The sequence below is a fragment of the Oncorhynchus keta genome, chromosome 35 (genome assembly GCF_023373465.1).
Source record: "Oncorhynchus keta strain PuntledgeMale-10-30-2019 chromosome 35, Oket_V2, whole genome shotgun sequence".
Taxonomy (NCBI): Eukaryota; Metazoa; Chordata; class Actinopteri; order Salmoniformes; family Salmonidae; genus Oncorhynchus; species Oncorhynchus keta.
In genome coordinates this window covers 65643755-65660743 of record NC_068455.1, presented here as the reverse complement: position 1 = coordinate 65660743, position 16989 = coordinate 65643755, and the positions used below count along the sequence as shown (strand labels likewise).

The window sequence follows — 16989 nt, the reverse complement described above, 5'->3', positions numbered from 1 at the left end:
GGTATTTGTAGTTGTCCACATATTCTAAGTCAGAACCGTCCAGAGTAGTGATGCTGGACGGGTGGGCAGGTGAGAGCAGCGATCGGTTGAAGAACATGCATTTAGTTTTACTTGCATTTAAGAGCAGTCTGGAGGTTAGTTAACACAGTGTCCAAAGAAGGGCCAGAAGTATACAGAATGGTGTCGTCTGCGTAGAGGTGGATCAGAGACTCACCAGCAGCAAGAGCGACATCATTGATGCATACAGAGAAGAGAGTCGGCCAGCGAATTGAACCCTGTGGCATCCCCATAGAGACTGCCTGAAGTCCGGACAACAGGCCGTCCGATTTGACACACTGGACTCGAGTCAGTCATTTGAGAAACCAAGGCTGTTGAGTCTGCCGATAAGAATGTGGTGATTGAGAGAGTCGAAAGCCTTGGCCAGGTCGATGAATACAGCTGCACAGTACTCTCTTTTATCGATGCCGGTTATGATATCGTTTAGGACCTTGAGCGTGGCTGAGGTGCACCCATGACCAGCTAGGAAACCAGATTGCATAGCGGAGAAGGAACGTTGGGATTCGAAATGATCAGTCATCTGTTTGTTATCTTGGCTTTCGAAGACCTTAGAAAGGCAGGGTAGGATAGATATAGGTCTGTAGCAGTTTGGGTCTAGAGTGTCCCCCCTTTGAAGAGGGGGATGACCACGGCAGCTTCCCATTCTTTGGGGATCTCAGGCGATATGAAAGAAAGGTTGAACAGGCTAGTAATAGGGATTGCAACAATTTCGGTGGATAATTGTAGAAAGAGAGGGTCTAGCCCGGCTGATTTGTAGGGATCCAGATTTTGCAGCTCTTTCAGAACATCAGCTATATGGATTTTGGTGAAGGCGAAATGGGGGAGGGTTGGGCAAGATGCTGTGGGGGGTGCAGGGCTGTTGACCAAGGTAGAGGTAGCCAGGTGGAAAGCATGGTTGTAGAAAAACACTTGAAATTCTCAATTACCGTGGATTTATTGGTGGTGACAGTGTTACCTAGCCTCAGTGCAGTGGGCAGGTGGGAGGAGGTGCTCTTATTCTCCATGGACTTTACAGTGTCCCAGAACTTTTTGGAGTTACAGGATGCAAATGTCTGTTTGAAAAAGCTAGCAGTTGCTTTCCTAACTGCCTGGGTATATTGTTTTCTAACTTCCCTGAAAAGTTGCATATCGCGGGGGCTATTCAATGCTAATGCAGAACGCCACAGGTTTTTTTTGTGCTGGTTAAGGGCAGTCAGGTCTGGAGTGAACCAAGGGCTATATCTATTTCCTAGTTCTACATTATTTTAATGGGGCATGCTTATTTAAGATGGTGAGGAAAGCACATTTAAAGAATAACCAGGCATCCTCTACTGACGGAATGAGATCAATATCCTTCCAGGATACCCGGGCCAGGTCGATTAGAAAGACCAGCTTGCTGAAGTGTTTTAGGGAGCGTTTGACAGTGATGATGGGTGATAATCTGACCGCAGGCCCATTACAGACGCAAACGTTGAGGCAGTGATCGCTGAGATCCTAGTTGAAGACAGCAGAGGTGTATTTGGAGGGCAGGTTGGTAACCCTAGATAGTGCTAATAAAATGATTATAGCGCATTCAGAAAGTATTCAGACCCATTGACTTTTTCCATACCTTATTCTAAAATGTATTAAATAGTTTTTTCCCCTCATCAATCTACTCACAATACACATATTTACAAAGCAAAAACAGATTTTTAGAAACTTTTGCAAAATTATTCGAAATAAAAAACGGAAATATAACATTGATACAAGTATTCAGACCCTTTACTCAGTACTTTGTTGAAGCACCTTTGGCAGCGATTACAGCCTTGAGTCTTCTTGGGTATGACGTTACAAGCTTGGCAGACCTGTATTTCGGGAGTTTCTCCCATTCTTCTCTGCAGATCCTCTCAAGCTCTGTCAGGTTGGATGTGGAGTGTTGCTGCACAGCTATATTTTCAGGTCTCACCAGAGATGTTCAGTCAGGTTCTAGTCCGGACTCTGGCAGGGCCACTCAAGGATATTCAGAGACTTGTCTCGAAGCCACTCCTGCGTTGTCGTGGCTGTGTGCTTAGGGTCGTTGTCCTGTTGTAAGATGAACCTTCGCCCCAGTCTGAGGTCATGAGCGCTGTGGAGCAGGTTTTCATCAAGGGTCTCTCTGTACTTCGCTCCGTTCACCTTTGCCTCGATCCTGACTAGTCTTTCAATCTGTGCCGCTGAAAAAAATCCTCACAGCTTGATGCTGCCACCACCATGCTTCACCGTAGGGATGGTGCCAGGTTTCCTCCAGACTTGGCATTCAGGCCAAAGAGTTCAATCTTGGTTTCATCAGACCAGAGAATCTTGTTTCTCATGGTCTGGGAGTCTTTAGGTGCCTCCTGGCAAACTCCAAGCGGGCTGTCATGTGCCTTTACTGAGGAGTGGATTCCGTCTGGCCACTCTACCATAAAGGCCTGATTGGTGGAGTGCTGCAGAGATGGTTGTCCTTCTGGAAGGTTCTCCCATCTCCACAGAGGAACCTTGGAGCTCTGTCAGAGTGACCAGTGGGTTCTTGGTCAACTCCCTGACCAAGGCTCTTCTCCCCCGATTGCTCAGTTTGGCCAGGCAGCCAGTTCTTACCAAAAAGTTCTATTTTGGTTTCATTTGACCATATGACATTCTCCAAATCTTCTTCTGGATCATCCAAATGCTCTCTAGCAAACTTCAGACGGGCCTGGACATGTACTGGCTTAAGCAGGGTTGACACGTCTGGCACTGCAGGATTTGAGTCCCTGGCGGCGTAGTGTGTTACTGATGGTAGGCTTTGTTACTTTGGTCCCAGCTCTCTGTAGGTCATTCACTAGGTCCCCCCGTGTGGTTCTGGGATTTTTGCTCACCGTTCTTGTGATCATTTTGACCCCACGGGGTGAGATCTTGCGTGGAGCCACAGATAGAGGGAGATTATCAGTGGTCTTGTATGTCTTCCATTTCCTAATAATTGCTCCCACAGTTGATTTCTTCAAACCAAGCTGCTTACCTATTGCAGATTCAGTCTTCCCAGCCTGGTGCAGGTCTACAATTTTGTTTCTGGTGTCCTTTGACAGCTCTTTGGTCTTGGCCATAGTGGAGTTTGGAGTGTGACTGTTTGAGGTTGTGGACAGGTGTCTTTTATACTGATAAAAAGTTCAAACAGGTGCCAATAATACAGGTAACAAGTGGAGGACAGAGGAGCCTCTTAAAGAAGAAGCTACAGGTCTGTGAGAGCCAGCAATCTTGCTTGTTTGTAGGTGACCAAATACTTATTTTCCACCGTAATTTGCAAATAAATTCATTAAAAATCCTACAATGTGATTTTCTGGATGTTTTCCCCCATTTTGTCTATCATAGTTGAAGTGTAACTATGATGAAAATTACAGGCCTCTCTCATCATTTTAAGTGGGAGAACTTGCACAATTGGTGGCTGACTAAATTATTTTTTGCCCCACTGTAAATGAATGTGGCAGGATGATGACACCAATGTGTGTGTGTGTGTGTGTGTGTGTAAGCTCATCTGCCTGTCACAATGTTTCTGTTTTCTCACCCAAACACGGAGATGTTTCCAATAGCTCATGTCCTCCCAAACACACAAACACACACACACACACACACACACACACACACACGTTCTCCCAGTGCCAACCAGGTGCAGCAGACAGTATTCCGGCCCAGAGAGAGAGCGTGACAAAATGGAAAATAAGTTCCATTCATGACGACATATACAGCAGACCTTATGCACCTACACAGGAGAGGAGGAAGAGAACAGTGGTGTAACACACCTTGTTTCCATTATGGAATACACACTCTCCTAGATATCTATAGAGTATGGGGACATTTTGGTCTGGATGATTTTTGCTCTGTTTTGAACATAACCAACCAACCAAAGTAATTAAAAAAAGTAACTGATGAAATAATCAAAAGTTTAAAAAAAATGTTGAACACTGAGATTCACGGTGATGTGAAGGTGCAGGTTTGTTAAATCCATTTTTCCCTTAATTTTAATGATGGGTTAGAACCGGTTCAGGGAACAGACCAAAAAACAGGAAAACAACGAAATGATTTGAGGAACAGAAGTGTTATTTTAAAAGCATGGGAACCGGTTAATAACGTTATGTGACATTGCTGGGATGTTCTCCAGTCCTACTGGAAGTAATGGTTCTATTCAGAACAAAACGGTTGGAAATCATTTTGGTTCCAACCCTGCTTTTAATCCTATCCTGTGGTGTCACCGCGTATCACTTTTTAGGACCCTTCAATCTCGTCGTTTTAACCACAGATCATAGAAACGTGCCATTTTCATATACAGTGCTTTCATAAACTATTCACACGACCTTCAACCTTTTCCCCGTTGTTGTGTTACAGCCTGAATGTAGATTTTATGTCACTGGCCTACACACAAAACCCCATAATGTCCAATGTGGAATATTTTTCTCCCCCGAAATGTTTACAAACTAATTAAAATTAAAAAGCTGAAATAAGTATTCAACCCCTTTGTTATGGCAAGCCCACAGTAAATAAGTTCAGGAGTAACAAGGCACATAATAAGTTGCATGGACTCACTTTGTGCAATAATCGTTTGGAAGGACTACCTCATCTCTGTACACCACACAATACAATTATCTGTAAGGTCGAGCAGTGAATTTTAAACACAGATTCAACCACAAAACCAGGGAGGTTTTCCATTGCCTCACAAAGATGGGCACCTATTGATAGGTGGAAATAAAAAAGCAGACATTGAACGTCCATTTGAGCATGGTGAAGTTATTAATTACACTTTAGATGGTGTATCAACACCCAGTCACTACAAACATACATATGTCCTTCTTAACTCAGTTGACGGAGAGGAAGGAAACAGCTCAGGGATTTCACCATGATGCCAGTGATAGAACTGAGGATGGATCAACAACATTGTAGTTACTCCACAATACTAACCTATGACAAAATGAAAAGAAGGAAGCCTTTACAGAATCTAAATATTCCAAAACATGCATCCTGTTTGCAACAAGGTACTAAAGTAATACTGCAAAAACATGTGGCAAAGCAATTCACTTTTTGTCCTGAATACAAAGTGTTATGTTTGGGGAAACTCAATACAACACATTAAAGCCAATTTACTCTTGATCCTGAAAAATGTGGTCGGATGCAGAGGCCAAATTGAGCTCCGTACCGCATCGCAGTGCGCCTCAAAAATGTTGTAACATTACGAAGGGCTCCGTGTAGCTCAGTATAGCTCCGCAATGACATGATTGGTTGACGATAGGTGGGGGCGGGAGGTCCTGTATAAACACAAACTCACTTCCTTGACAGCAGCACTATACGTTATACGTTGCTCCGCGAAGCGCAACAAGTATGAATACCCTGACTTCTGCAGAGGCTGTTTCACAGTAGACGCTGCACTGCCAATGCAGACATCAGATTGACCATGCAGTGCCTTTTACTGAGTACCACTCTCCATCATTTCAAGCATAGTGGTGGCAGCATCATGTTATGGGTATGCTTGTAATCGTTAAGGACTAGGGAGTTTTTCAGGATAAAAAAATAAACGTAATGGAGCTCAGCACAGGAAAACCTGGTTCAGTCTACTTTCCACCAGACACTGGGAGATGAATTCACCTTTCAGCAGGTCAATAACCTAAAACACAAGACCAAATATAGTGAATGTTCCTGAGTGGCCGAGTTGCAAGTTTTTACTTAAATCTGCTTGAAAATCTATGGCAAGACCTGAAAATATTTGTCTAGAAAGGATCAACAACCAATTTGACAGAGCTTAAAGAAAAATGATGGACAGATATTGCCCAATCCAGGTGTAGAAATCTCTTAGAGACATACTCAGAAATACTCACCGCTGTAATAGCTGCCAAAGGTGACTCTAACATTCAAATACTTATCTAGAATTTGTAGAATTTGTCTTCCACTTTGACAGATTAACACAGAGTATTTTGTGTAGGTCACTGACAATAAATTACAATTAGATCCATTTTAATCCCACTTTCTAACACAACAAAGTGTGGACAAAGTCATGAGGTGTGAATAGGCACTGTACGTAGACACTGGTCTGGTGCTGGAGATAATGAATATGAGGTCGAAAAGTGGGAGAATTGCCCTTTAAGCTATGAGAATGACACAGAGAGAGATTATAAGGGTGGCGGAGAGAGATAATTAGTGAGAGAGAGACAGAAAGTGAGAGAGTTAATATGGGTAGCAGAAAGAGAGAGAGATAACATGAGAAAGATAGAAGAGAGAAAGAGAGAGTGAGTGAATAGGAAGACAGAGAGCAATACTGTACTGTACTATGAGCTGAGCAGAGTGGAGAGGGGAATAAACCTGTGTAACAGGGTCAGCAGTGAGACATCTCTCTGGGTCTATTACGTAATGTAACTTCCTATTGATTTATTACTGCGTTGATTTGGCCCTTAGCCAATACGTAATAGCATTTGCGATATTTGAGCCTCAGCCAAAAAGAGAGGGTGGAATGGAAGAGGGGGAAAAAGGAAGGAGGGGAGTAAGAGTGGGAGAGGGGGAAAGAAGAGGGAGGGGTGGACTGACTGCAGAGAAAGGGGGGGAGAGTGAGTAGAGTGAGGAAGAGCAAAGCAGGAAGAGAGAACAGAGAGAGAGAGAGAGAGAGAGAGAGAGGGAGAGAGATAGTAAGAAGAAAGAGAGAAAGAGAGAGATATAGTAAGAAGAAAGAGAGAGAGATAATGAGAAGAAATAGAGAGAGATAGTAAGAAGAAAGAGAGAAAGAGAGAGATAGTGAGAAGAAATAGAGAGAGATAGTAAGAAGAAAGAGAGAAAGAGAGAGATAGTGAGAAGAAATAGAGAGAGATAGTAAGAAGAAAGAGAGAAAGAGAGAGATAGTGAGAAGAAAGAGAGAAAGAGAGAGATAGTAAGAATAAAGAGAGAGAATGTAAGAAGTTAGAGAGAGCGAGAGAGAGAGAGAGTGAGAGAGAGAGAGAGAGAGAGAGAGAGAGAAAGAGTGAGGGTGGATGTGATTCAGTGAGTGCTGTACACGGCAGGGTTATCAGTGTTTCTGTAATCACTACAGTTAAATAAGAGAGTTAGAGCCAGACTCACTGTATCCACAGGCCAGACCTACACTATGTCCAAAATGTCACCCTATCCCCTATATAGTACATTACTTTTGACCAGGGCACATAGGAATCACGTTAAAAGTAATGCACTATATAGGGAATAAGGTGTCATTTGGGACTGACCCGGGTCTGCACAGGATCAGCCCTGCTGTACCAAAGCTAGCTTCAAATACTACATGAAATCATTTCAAATACTTTAGCTGGATTTGATTGAGCTTGCATGCTGAAATGGGACAAATAGAAAAGCCCCAAAAGTGCAAATGATACTGCCCGCCCATCTGGAACTCCAGGCAGGCTAAAGGGAACACTCAAAGTATTAGAAATATTTCAAACAGTATTTCAACACAGATCTGGGCAGTACACACACACACACACACACACACACACACACACACACACACACACACACACACACACACACACACACACACACACACACACACACACACACACACACACACACACACACACACACACAATATGAGGAATGTGGAAGCTCATAAATACACACTTCATACAACTACACAACACACACTTCTACTGCATGTACTGTGTCCCTCTCATAGCACACAGAAACTCTCAAACTCACAGGCATCTGAAGGATGAACACAAACACACACACACCCATTCAAGTTTGAGTGCAGCACATTAGTGTCAAGGCTCTGTCTATACATTCAGCCCTCTTTCTGTTTCCTCTTCCTCCTCCTCATCCCCCTTTACCCTGGAGCACTTCCTCTTTTGTGAGAACCCGCTCTCTCCACAGAGAGGAAGGACAGCAGACGGGAATGAAAGGAGGGAAGCGGAGAGAAAGAGGCAGAAAACTTCATTAATGGACAGAAGGAAGCAGAAATCCACTGAAAGACAGGAAGGAAGAGGGAGAGAGAGAGAGAGAGAGAGAGCACAAACAGGCTTTCCTCTTGACACCGTAAATAATTCAATTCCTTTTCCCCATAAATGTTTCATTCCCTCGTTCTTTTTAGCTCTTATCTTTTAAAGATATACTCAACCGGGGGCATGCGGTCTCATTAATTGGCAATTCCTGTTTAACATGTTGCAGCTGTGTTCAATTAGCACTGATATTAGCACTATTCCTCTTGACACCACTCGCTCGTTCTTGTTCTCCCTCTCTCATATCCTCTCTCCATTTATCTCCCCCTTTCTCTACCTCTCTATCGCTACCTCTCTCCCAAAGCATTCCCTTTGATTCAGTGACGTTGACGTGCACACCAATATCCCGTTATCATTTGGGATACTCAAGTTGACTCATATAAACATCATATCCGGTTTAAAATAACCCAAAAAAGCTTGTATCCCGGTTATGAGAAACCCGGATAAGATGCCTGGGAAATGCTGATCTTAGACGGGATACTGTGGCATGTAAACATCTTACACCGTTGACTGTTGTTGTTCACGGTGTGTGCAGGATCAGTCTCGCATATCATGGGTGTTGTCATCTGATTGGCAAACAAATCACTTAAAAAAGTCAGCTACCTGTATAGCTCGATTCACCATAATAATAGATTTAGCTGAAAATCCATACTAGACCGTTTAGTCTACGGGCTACTTTAAACCCCTAATTTAGACACGTTTCTGATGACAATTTCAGTCAGACTGATGGCAGCCCATTCTTGCATAATCAATGCTTGGAGTTGCATAATCAATGCTTGGAGTTTGTCAGAATTTGTGGATTTTTGTTTGTCCACCCGCCTCTTGAGGATTGACCACAAGTTCTCAATAGGATTAAGTTCTGGGGAGTTTCCTGACCATGGACCCTCTTGACGCCAGTCCATCCCCAAAAGTCTTCGCCTCACTGTGCGTGCAGATGCACTCACACCTGCCTGCTGCCATTCCTTAGCAAGCTCTGTACTGGTGGTGCCCCGATCCCGCAGCTGAATCAACTTTAGGAGACGGCCCTGGCGCTTGCTGGACTTTCTTGGGCGCCCTGAAGCCTTCTTCACAACAATTGAACCGCTCTCCTTGAAGTTCTTGATGATCTGATAAATGGTTGATTTAGGTGCAATCATACTGGCAGCAATATCCTTGCCTGTGAAGCCCTTTTTCTGCAAAGTAATGACGATGGCACGTGTTTCCTTGCAGGTAACCATGCTTGACAGAGGAAGAACAATGATTCCAAGCACCACTCTCCTTTTGAAGCTTCCATTCTGTTATTCGAACTCAATCAGCAGGACAATCCTTGTCCTCGTCAACACTCACACACACACACCTGTGTTAACGAGAGAATCACTGACATGATGTCAGCTGGTCCTTTTGTGGCAGGGCTGAAATGCAGTGGAAATGTTTTTTGGGGATTCAGTTCAATTGCATGGCAAAGAGGGACTTTGCAATTAATTGCAATTCATCTGATCACTCTTCATAACATTCTGCAGTGTTTGCAAATTGCCATCATAGAAAATGAGGCAGAAGACTGTGATATTTGTGTCATTCTCAAAACTTTTGGCCACGACTGTAGATACAGTTGAAGTCTGAAGTTTACATACACCTTTGACAAATACATTTAAACTCAGTTTTTCACAATTCCTGACATTTAATCCTGTCTTAGTTCAGATAGGACCACCACCATTTTAAGAATGTGAAATATCAGAATAATAGTAGAGAGAATTATTTATTTCAGGTTTTATTTCTTTCATCACATTCCCAGTGGGTCAGAAGTTTACATACACTCAATTAGTATTTGGTAGAATTGCCTTTAAAATTGTTTAACTTGGGTCAAACGTTTTGGGTGGCCTTCCACAAATTTTGGCCCATTCCTACTGACAGAGCTGGTGTAACTGAGTCAGGTTTGTAGGCCTCCTTGCTCACACATGCTTTTTAGTTCTGCCCAAATGTTTTCTATGGGATTGAGGTCAGGGCTTTGTGATGGCCACTCCAATACCTTGACTTTGTTGTCCTTAAGCCATTTTGCCACAACTTTGGAAGTATGCTTGGGGTCATTGTCCATTTGGAAGACCCATTTGTTACCAAGTTTTAACTTCCTGACTGATGTCTTGAGATGTTGCTTCAATATATCCACATCATTTTTCTTCCACATGATGCCATCTATTTTGTGAAGTGCACCAGTCTCTCCTGCAGCAAAGCACCCCCACAACATGATGCTGCCACCCCCGTGCTTCACGGTTGGGATGGTGTTCTTCAGCTTGCAAGCATTCCCCTTTTCCCTCCAAACATAACAACATCAGACCAGAGAACATAGTTAGCACCGGTAAAGTTGTCTGTTTCGTTTAAAGACAGGGAAGAAAACAATAACTCGAAAATAGTAGAAAGATTGGTCCTCTGAAAAATGTCCAAATGTCATCAGTTTGGCTGAAAATGAAAAGCTGAGAAAACGAGGACACGTTTCTGATAAGACTTCAGTTCATTTTGGGTGCATAGTTTATGTGGTTAAAATACTGTCCGCTTGCATAACAGTGTCAAAGCAAACACATTACACTCGCAGTTGCATTTTCTCAAGAGATGCTGAAAGACAGAAATCATATTTCTCCTGTTCCCGAGACAAAATGAACATGTGTTGTACAATTTTACTTAAAAAAAAGCATATTTCTGCAAGAGTTAATATTATGTTACGCTGAGAGGTTATAGGTTATAGGCTTACAACCAGTGTCCATATTTCACTTACTATTCCATTTAACTCATCTGAACTTCAATGAGGAATATTCTGTTTATTCATGTATACAGGGATACACATGAGTGGGATATCAAAGGTGCATGTAAACAGCTTATCAGAATAAGACCTTAAGTGGGTTATGAGCTACTATCCGAAATAATGTTTGCATGTCAATGTGGTCAGTGTGTTTTCATCTTGTAGTGAAAGACAGAGCTACATTCTCACTCTAAACACTATCTACTGATCATCTTGAGCAATGAATTCACTCACAATCAGTCCAAATTGTACGTGTACCGACTAACGCTGAAAGAGATGAACTCTCAAAGATATGTCTGTTAACACCTTTTCTTCTCCGAGAGGCCTGCAAGTTCAATGTGTTCTTTTCAACACCCCCCCTTCTCTCTTTCTCTTAACCCTTTCTTCTTGCTATTCATCTGCCTCTCTGTCAAATCATAACATCTCAGCACTAGGTCCTTGGGTTCAAGCTTAAGTGTGTCTTTGTGTGTTTGTGTTTACACATACACACGGGTGTTGAGTACACAAAAGCAAAGCTTTTTCAACCATAGAGAAATCTATAGAGGAGAAAACATCAGACACACTCATATCTTACATTCAGTACAAACACACACAAACACACATGCAAGCACACACACACACACACTTCACTTCAGGGGTTGCTGCAGTTCTTCAAGAGCTGGTCAATCAAAAACCTCAACACCTTCTACCGCACACACACACACACACACACACACACACACACACACACACACACACACACACACACACACACACACACACACACACACACACACACACACACACACACACACACACACACACACACACACACACACACACACACACACACACACACACACACACACACACACACACACACACACACACACACACACACACACACACACACACACACACACACGTGTCAGAAACATGTCATGTTCATATATAATAAATAGCAACACCATCAGACAGACAGTCTAATGGGAGAGCTGGAGTATGAGCATTAGAACAGTCTGCAGAGAACAAAGAAAGGGGGAGGAGAGAGAGATGGGGAGAGAGAGAGGGAGAGGAAGGAAATAGAGAGAGGGAGAGGGAGGAGAGAGAGAGAGAAGGAGGGAGGGAGGCGGGAGCGAGAGGGAGAGAGTCGGAGGGAGAGAGAGGGAGAGGCGGAGAGAGGGAGAGAGAGACGGAGGAGAGAGAGACGGAAGAGAGAGAGACGGAGGAGAGAGGGAGGAGAGAGCAACAGAGAAGGCGGTTGAAGATGTATGTGTATGTGAAATTGTGAGTGTGTGTCAGTGTTGTCAGTAAGGTACATATGTCCCAGCAGGACTGTGTGATAGTGAGTGTGAAGGCGCGTGTGTGTGTGTGTGTGTGTGTGTGTGTGTGTGTGTGTGTGTGTGTGTGTGTGTGTGTGTGTGTGTGTGTGTGTGTGTGTGTGTGTGTGTGTGTGTGTGTGTGTGTGTGTGTGTGTGTGTGTGTGTGTGTGTGTGTGTGTGCGTGTGTGCATGTGGTTCGCGGAGCTGGCTGTTGGTCATGATCTTTTCATAGCCCCTTTTCTATCGTCTTTCATTAACATCTGATACCTCCACCCATCTGTTCACAAAGAGAGGGAGAGAGAGCACGAGAGAGAGAGATAACGAGAGATAATGAGAGATAAAGATAGGGAGAGAGAGCACAAGAGAGTGAGATAACGAGAGATAGAGAGAGGGAGAGAAAGCACAAGAGAGAGATAACGAGAGACAGAGAGAGGGAGAGAGAGCGAGAACGAGAGAGGGGAGAGGTGACAGGAGGATGCAGAGCTGGCTATCACTCTTCCTCTCTCTTCCTCTTTATCTTCTGCTCATTCTTTGTCTCCCTCCTGCCTCCTCTTTCTCTCAGCATGGCTCGACCTTCCCTCCCTCCCTATCCCTCCCACACTCCCTCCCCCCTCCTCTCTCTCAATCCCTCCTGCCTCCTCTCTCTCTCAGCATGACTCGACCCTCCCTCCCTCCCTCCCTCCCTCCCTCCCTCCCTCCTCCTCTCTCTCAATCCCTCCCGCCTCCTCTCTCTCTCAGCATGGCTCGACCTTCCCTCCCTCCCTATCCCTCCCACACTCCCTCCCACCTCCTCTCTCTCAATCCCTCCTGCCTCCTCTCTCTCTCAGCATGGCTTGACCCTCCCTCCCTCCCTCCCTCCCTCCCTCCCCCTCCCTCCCTCCCTCCCTCCCTCCCTCCCCTCCCTCCCTCCCTCCCTCCCTCTATCCCTCCCACCTCCTCTCTCTCAATCCCTCCCACCTCCTCTCTCTCTCAGCATGGCTCGACCCTCCCTCCCTCCCTCCCTCCCTCCCTCCCTCCCTCCCTCCCTCCCTCCCTCCCTCCCTCCCTCCCTCCCTCCCTCTCAGCATGGCTCGACCCTCCCCTCGCTCCCTGCCTCCCTCCCTCCCGCCTCCTCTTTCTCTCAGCATGGCTCGACCCTCCCTCCCTCCCCTCCTGCCTCCTCTTTCTCTCAGCATGGTTCAACCTCCCTCCCTCCCTCCCTCCCTCCCTCCCTCCCTCCCTCCCTCCCTCCCTCCCTCCCTCCCTCCCTCCTCTTTCTCTCAGCATGGCTCGACCCTCCCTCCCTCCCTCCCTCCCACCTCCTCTTTCTCTCAGCATGGCTCGACCCTCCCTCCATCCCTCCCTCCCTCTCAGCATGGCTTGACCTGTGTGAATATCTGTCTGAGTGACCGGCTCCCTCCTCCTCCTCTCTTTCTTCCTCACTCTACCCCTCCTCTCTCCTTCCTCCCTCTTCCTCTTTTCTCTTTCGTCTCCCCTGAGTAGAGACAGAATGGAGCTCAGCTTTCTATAAGAACCCTACCAGGTGTGTGTGTGTCTGTCTTTCAACAAGGGACTCTCATCCCATTTCCAGCTCCTGGCTCAGCCAACCAACTGGCACAGCAGTGCATCGATAATCTATTAGAGCGCTCACACACACAAACATGTCTCACCTGCCAGTGTTGTCCTCCCACCATGTCTGTTCTGTGTGTGTGGGTGTGTACCTGCGTGGGCCGGGTATCGCCTGTACCTGCAACACAAGCACACAACAGCTGTGAATAACATACACACACACACACACACACACTGGTAAGCACACAGACACACACACACACACACACACACACACACTGGTAAGCACACAGACACAGACAGACACGAAATGCCTTTGACAGTCAGATACCTATAGTATGTTGGACATGTACAGTGTAGATGCCTGGATCCAGGTCAATATCAACACTTCTGGGGCCTCCCGGGTGGTCTAGGGCACTGCATCGCAGTGCTAGCTGTGCCACCAGAGACTCTGGGTTCGAGCCCAGGCTCTGTCGCAGCCGGCCGCGACCGGGAGGTCCATGGGGCGACGCACAATTGGCCTAGCGTCGTCTGGGTTAGGCCGGTAGGGATATCCTTATCTCATCGCGCATGAGACAAGATAGTAACTACTAACAATTGGATACCACGAAATTGGGGAGAAAAGGGGGTAAAATTATTTTAAATTAAAAAATATCATCACTTTTAATCATGAATCAGATGAGGAAGCAAACCAGCCGGTTTACATTGTAACACACCATACTCCACTACTAAACCCATAACACAACAACAGGCAGGGTGGTGTGTGTGTGTGTGTGTGTGTGTGTGTGTGTGTGTGTGTGTGTGTGTGTGTGTGTGTGTGTGTGTGTGTGTGTGTGAGGCTGGTCCTTCCAGACTAATAATGATGATACTGGACGAACAGGCTCTAGTTCACTGAGAGTTATTCACCGGACACACCGACGCACGAACACACACACACACACACACACACACACACACACACACACACACACACACACACACACACACACACACACACACACACACACACACCTACATCTAACGAGTGTCCAGGAGCAGTGGTGATTAGAGATGCTGGAGTGGAGACAGCCATTATACCCTCCACTTAGCCAGCCAAGTCACACACGGACACACCGGTTGGTCGAGACACACCCCCGTCACTTACCACACAACACACGCATCATAACATGTGTATGTGACCAATAGCATTTGATTTGATTTGGCATATCGTTACAGTGGCAAATGTGTCTGTATTCGCACAGCATCGCCATGTCAACCTACAGTAAGGCATCCTCAGCTAGCCTAACAGTGCCTTCGGAAAGTATTCAGACCCCTTCACTTTTCCACATTTTGTCACGTTACAGCCTTATTCTTTAAATCCTCAATCTCTTTTGTTGAAGCACCTTTGGCAGCGATCAAAGCCTTCAGTCTTATTGGGTATGACGCTACAAGCTTGGCACACCTGTATTTGGGGAGTATCTCCCATTCTTCTCTGCAGATCCTCTCAAGCTCTGTCAGGTTGGATGGGGAGCGGCGCGGCACAGCTATTTTCAGGTCTCTTCAGAGATGTTCGATCGGGTTCAAGTCCGGGCTCAGGCTGGACCACTCAAGGACATTCAAAGACTTGTCCCAAAGCAACTCCTGCATTGTCTTGGCTGTGTGCCCCCAGTCCTGAATTTCTGACACAAAAGTCAGAAATTACGATATAAAAATGCATCAAAATTACCTTTGATGATCTTCTTCTGTTGGCACTCCAAAAGGTCCCAGTTACATCACAAATGGTCCTGTTGTTCGATAATGTCCTTTATATCCATAAAAACTCAGTTTAGCTGGTGCGCTTCAGTCAATAATCCACCCAGTTTCCCTCCATCAAAATGCATACAAAATGAATCCTAAACGTTACTAATAAACGTTTCAAAACAAGTCAAATTTGGTCACCTACAAACAAGTAAGATTTCTGGCTCTCACAGACCTGTAGCTTCTTCTTTAAGAGGCTTCTATGTCCTCCACTCGTTACCTGTATTAATGGCACCTGTTTGAACTTGTTATCAGTATAAAAGACACCTGTCCACAACCTCAAACAGTCACACTCTAAACTCCACTATGGCCAAGACCAAAGAGCTGTCAAAGGACACCAGAAACAAAATGGTAGACCTGCACCAGGCTGGGAAGGCTGAATCTGCAATAGATAAGCAGCTTGGTTTGAAGAAATCAACTGTGGGAGCAATTATTAGGAAATGGAAGACATACAAGACCACTGATAATCTCCCTCGATCTGGGGCTCCACGCAAGATCTCACCCCGTGGGGTCAAAATGATCACAAGAGCGGTGAGCAAAAATCCCAGAACCACATGGGGGGACCTAGTGAATGACCTGCTGGGACCAAAGTAACAAAGCCTACCATCAGTAACACACTACACTACTACCAGGGACTCAAATCCTTGTGAAGAATTACAGAAAACGTTTGACCTCTTGTCATTACCATCAAAGGGTATAAAACAAAGTATTGAGATAAACTTTTGTTATTGACCAAATACTTATTTTCCACCATAATTTGCAAATAAATTCATAAAAAATCCTACAATGTGATTTTCTGGAATTATTTTCTCATTTTGTCTGTCATAGTTGAAGTGTACCTATGATGAAAATTACAGGCCTCTCTCATGTTTTTAAGTGGGAGAACTTGCACAATTGGTGGCTGACTAAATACTTTTTTGCCCCACTGTATGCATATCCTAGCTTCTAGGCCTGAGTAACAGGCAGTTTACTTTGGGCACACTTTTCAAGTGAAAATACTGCCTGCCCCCCTACCCAGAGAGGTTAATGAGTGGCTTCCGTCTGGCCACACTACCATAAAGGCCTGATTGGTGATGTGTTGCAGAGATGGTTGTCCTTCTGGAATGTTCTCCCATCTCAACAGAGGAACTGTGGAGCTCAGTCAGAGTGACCATTTGGTTCTTGGTTACCTCTCTGACCAAGGCCCTTCTCCCCGATTACTCAGTTTGGCCAGGCAGCCAGCTCTAGGAAGAGTCTTGGTGGTTCCAAACGTCTTCCATTTAAGAATGATGGAGGCGACTGTGTTCTTGGGGACCTTCAGAAATGTTTTGGTACCCTTTCCCAGATCTGTGCCTCGACACAATCCTGTCTTGGAGCTCTACGGACAATTCCTTCGACCTCATGGCTTGGTTTTTGCTCTGACATGGACTGTCAACTCTGGGATCTTATATAGACAGGTGTGTGCCTTTCCAAATCATGTCCAATCAATTGAATTTACCACAGGTGGACTCCAATCAAGTTGTAGAAACACCTGAGCTCAATTTTGAGTCTCATAGCAAAGGGTCTGAACACTTATATAAATACGGTGCATTTTTTATTTGCAAACATAAAA

The 16989-nt window shown here is 45.1% G+C and overlaps 1 protein-coding gene across 1 annotated transcript in view; it reads right to left on the bottom strand.

The window, feature by feature from the left end:
* LOC118368854 (lysine-specific demethylase 6B-like) overlaps nt 1-16989 on the bottom strand; it is a 253417-nt gene that overhangs the window by 182788 nt on the left and 53640 nt on the right. The window contains exon 4 of the mRNA XM_052497276.1: nt 13724-13800. The gene's annotated coding sequence lies outside the window, so the exon portion shown is untranslated. The remainder of the gene's footprint in view (nt 1-13723; nt 13801-16989) is intronic.